Below are 4,603 nucleotides of genomic sequence, written 5' to 3'. Positions count from 1 at the left end.
ACGAGCTGCTCAGTAAACACAAATTCTTCCTCCCATCAGTTTTGTGTTGTAAATAATATGCCTATTAATGATACAAAATAGATCATGTGGAATGGATCATGTGCTTTTTTAATATTCTAGGGAAAAAAATTCTTTCCCTTGGGTAAGATATGTCAAACACTGCCCTAGGATCCTGAGCTGCGTCTCTTCTCCTTTTCTCATTTATAATATGCCTCCTTAGATGGCCAACATGAACTAGGATATTTATTAGCTCTTAAGAATTATGAATTATCAGATTAATTTAAAAGAATAAATATTGCAGGTTGACATGCTGGAGCCATTGATGCCTAGTCCAGGCCATGCTTCTGATGCTCGACTCTCATCCCCCATCATGCACTAGCGGTCTCAAAAGATTCAAAGTCTAAGATGGCAACTCTCAAGGACCATCTAATTGTGAGTCTTCTTAAGGAAGAGCCGGCCCTCCAGAACAAGATTACAGATGTTGGGGTTGGTGCTGTTGGCATGGCTTGTGCCATCAGTATCTTAATGAAGGACTTAGCAGATGGGCTTGCCCTTGTTGATGTCACAGAAGACAAGCTAAAGGGAGAGATGATGGATCTCCAGTATGGCAGCCTTTTCCTTAAAACACCAAAAATTGTCTCCAGCAAAGACTATTTTGTAATTGCGAACTCCAAGCTGGTCATTATGACAGCCGGGGCCATCAGAAAGAAGGAAAAAGCTGGCTCAATTTGGTCCAGCGAAACGTGAACATTTTCAAGTTCATCATTCCCAACACTGTGAAGTACAGTCCACACTGCAAGCTGCTTATTGTCTCAAACCCAGTGGATATCTTGACCTACATGGCTTGGAAAATCAGTGTCTTTCCCAAAAGATGAGTTACTGGAAGTGGTTACAATCTGGATTCAGCTCGGTTCCGTTACCTGATGGAAAAAAGCCTGGGAGTTCACCGGCTGAGAAGTTACGGATGGGTCCTGGGAGAGCATGGTGACTACAGTGCGCCTGTGTGGAGTGGTGTGAACATTGCCGGCGGCGTCTCTGAAGTCTCTGAACCCAGAACTGGGCACTGATGCAGATGATAAGGAACAGTAGAAGGATGTTCATAAGCAGGAGGATGACAGTGCGTATGAGGTGACCAAGCTGAAAGATTGCACATCCTGGGCCATTGGCCTCTCTGTGGCAGACTTGGCCGAGAGCATAACGAATAACCTTACACAGGTGCATCCCATTTCCACCATGATTAAGGGTCTCTATGGAATCAATGAGGATGTCTTCCTCGGTGTCCCATGCATCCTGGGACAAATTGGAATCTCGGATGTTGTGAAGGTGACACTGACTCCTGAGGAAGAGGCTTGCCTGAAAAAGAATGCAGATACCCTCTGGGGGAATCCAGAAGGAGCTGCAGTTCTAAAGTCTTCCCACTGTCCTAGCACTTCACTGTCCAGGCTGCAGTAGAGTTTCTATGGAGACCACACACTTCTCATCTGAGCTGTGGTTAGTGCAATTGTGTTAAGGTGATCTGGGGTAAAAAAAAAAAAATCTCAGTTCCCACAGCTCTACCCTGCTGCCAAGTGGTACTTGTCTAGTGGTAACCCGGTTAGTGTGATAGTCCCACTGTCTCCAATACATACTGCCAACTGTGTGCAGGCTTTCATTATCTGTGAGTCTGCTGTATGGCTGCGCTGCGCACCCTCACCAAACATGTCTAGGTCAACGAGTTCCCAGCTAGTCATAACCTGGTTCCAGTGTGTAAGTCCATTATGCATATCTTGTGCATACATGTTCTACAGGATATTTTATGTATTATATATGTCTGTAGTGTGTATTGCAATATTATGTGAAGTGTAAGATGAAGAAACCAACCACTCAAATGTCACACCAATGAACACGCCAAATAAACCTCGAACAGTGGGGAAAAAATTACAGATTATAGATGTCCATTGAATTAACAGCATTTCACGTGACCAGCGTAGATTGCGTTTGTCTCTACAAAGGCAAGTGACTAGGTTAAAGGGGAGAATTAACAAGTAACAAAAATAATGGATTACTTTGCTGAAAAGTATTTTTGGAACTCTCTTTGATTATATGTTATGATATCTGTACTCAAGGAGACAGAATATAAACACCCTTCATTTTTGTATAGTCCAAGACCAGTCATGGATTATGAAAATTGAAAGAAGACTAACAGCAGATTTCTTGTCAAATAACAATAAAATATATTTTTACTAAATAAATTAAGAGTTGAGACATGTATATTTACCTTTAGCCACTATTTGTTTAGTGATAGTTATTAGCACTTACTTAAAAATGATGGCACTAATTACAACTGAATCCATTCTCATTAAATTGGATTTTGAAGGGACTTTACTTAAAATCCTCTTTCTTACAGTTCAACAGTGGCCTTCATTTCAGCCATTTCATTGATCACTAGGGTATTAGTGCCTCACAGTAGTCTGGATCAGTATAGATTTACATTATAAACCACAAAATTTGGTCCACAGGCCTCTCAGATAGGGCAAAAGAAATTAACACTTCAAAACACTACCAATTTAGTGACCTAGTCTCAGGGAGGATTAACCTATAGTAAGGATGTAAAACTAAATTAAATTCCAGTTAAACACAAATATTTTCCTTCACATTCTGAGCCATCTGATTCAGACTCTTCGGGGTGCAGAGTTACCTCGCTTGGTGAACTGTATAATTATTTATAGATTTTCTCAGCATTAAGCTTATCCTTATCTAACTTTATATGAACAGTCTAGGTAGCAACTTGTTCAGAGATACCCTGATGTACATGATGATCACCCATGATAGGTGATAGTTTAGGGCCCCACTGCCCTTCAGACTCCATCATTTTGTTACTGACATGTTATTACAAGGCTTTTAAAAAATAACTTCTCTTTTTTTAGATTATTTTTTATTGGATATTTTATTTACATTTCAGATGTGATCCCCTTTCCCCATACCCTCCACCACCCAAAAACCCCCTATCCCATCCCCCCTCATGCTTCTATGAGGATGTGCTCCCACCAACCCACCCACTCCCTCTTTGCCACCCTCAAATTCCCCCACACTGGGGCATCCAGCATTCACTGGATCAAGGACTTCTACAGGGGTCTGTGATTACATACAAGATGCGTAAACAAAAAAAGAAGGGTTGCTTATTGTTGAGAATGGCAGATCAAGAACCTAGTAGGAAACCTTAATATTTTTGTTTTCATATGTAATTTTAAATTCAAGGCACACACAAGCTGTCACTTAGTGATAAAACTTTAATGATAAATTGATAACCGACTTAGGACACTTAAATGTCAAATACTAAAAGAAACTTCTATTTGAAGGATGTTAGGAGTGCAACTAATTATAGGGTAATTATAGGCAAATTATTATTTCTTCTGGGGTACAACATTCGTTCTACAGTGGAACTGACTCATGTTCACCTAAGAAAATCGTTACATTATTAAAAGTAAACAGATTGTCTATTTCTTGAAGAGAATGATTTTTCTTTATATATCATCAGAATACTTTAGGACATTGAGGTTTGCGTCTCCTGCTTAAAAATAAACAAAAAGAAACTTCAAAGGGATGCCCTGCAAGGACTTTTTTTTATTACTCAATGTAGAGGTGAGTGGGAAAAGAGAAGGTGATCATAGGTTCATCTAGAGACCGGGTTATGTTGCCCAAACTTCTTTGAAAGCCCTCATGATACACTTCGATAGGCTTCATAAAAGTATACTGATAGCTGCCACACGTGAATGGAATAGGGACATACTCAGGCAGTAGAGTGGTTACCACAAACGTTAGAGGAACTGAATTTGATCCCCAGAGTACATATTTTTTAAAAAGAAGAAAGCTCAAGTGGTGGCATGTACTCGTAATCCCAGAGCAGGCTGCTCCCTAGGGCTAGTTGGGCAAGCAGCCTAGACTAATTAATGAGCCTCAGGTTAGTAGGGAGCTCTGTCTTTAAAAAAACAGGATGGATAGCTCCTAAGGGGCAGTGCCACAGGTTGATCTCTGGTATTTCCCCCTAAGCCCTCCCTATACATTCCAATGCATAAGTCTGAGGTATAGAGGCCAGACTGCCAGTTTATTAATTTGTTGTTAGAAACAGGGCAATTAGATGGGTTTGGGCACTCTTATGGATTGATTAGTTCAGTGCCTGTATATAGTCAAGCTTTGTGACTATTAAATTATAAACAGAAAAATCCCATTTGCGAGGAGAAAGGAGTGAAATGAATTAAATATGAAACAGAATCATTTAAAGGTGGTTTCAAAGTGTCATCTCCCAGGTAAGCATCTTGCCAGCAGGAGTGGAAGCCACTAAAGCCTGTCAACTCTCCTAACCTCCGCACAGCTCCACGAGAGAGACAGGCTTACCACAGGGACTGAAAACACATGGCAGGTGAATTCTGCTTCCACGTGTGTGTTGAAGTCCCAAATTCTTGTGAAGCATATAATCATATTGGAGATAGGTCTTTACAAAGGTAACTGAGTTAACATAGTCTTATATACTGTAGTGGAGACTCACGTTCTTATGTGAAAAAGAAATTTTGAGACCTGTGTATAGGAAAAGTTACATTACAGTAGAAATACAGTCAGGTACAAA

The 4,603-nt window shown here is 40.4% G+C and overlaps 1 pseudogene; it reads left to right on the top strand.

Moving 5' to 3' along the window:
* The first annotated feature begins 387 nt into the window (after positions 1 to 387).
* On the top strand, positions 388 to 1,408 carry LOC114611304 (annotated as a pseudogene).
* The last annotated feature ends 3,195 nt before the right edge of the window (positions 1,409 to 4,603 follow it).

The sequence above is a fragment of the Grammomys surdaster genome, unplaced genomic scaffold (assembly GCF_004785775.1).
Source record: "Grammomys surdaster isolate TR1022 unplaced genomic scaffold, NIH_TR_1.0 126091, whole genome shotgun sequence".
In the NCBI taxonomy this organism is placed as follows: domain Eukaryota; kingdom Metazoa; phylum Chordata; class Mammalia; order Rodentia; family Muridae; genus Grammomys; species Grammomys surdaster.
This window is presented reverse-complemented; position numbering and strand designations above follow the sequence as displayed.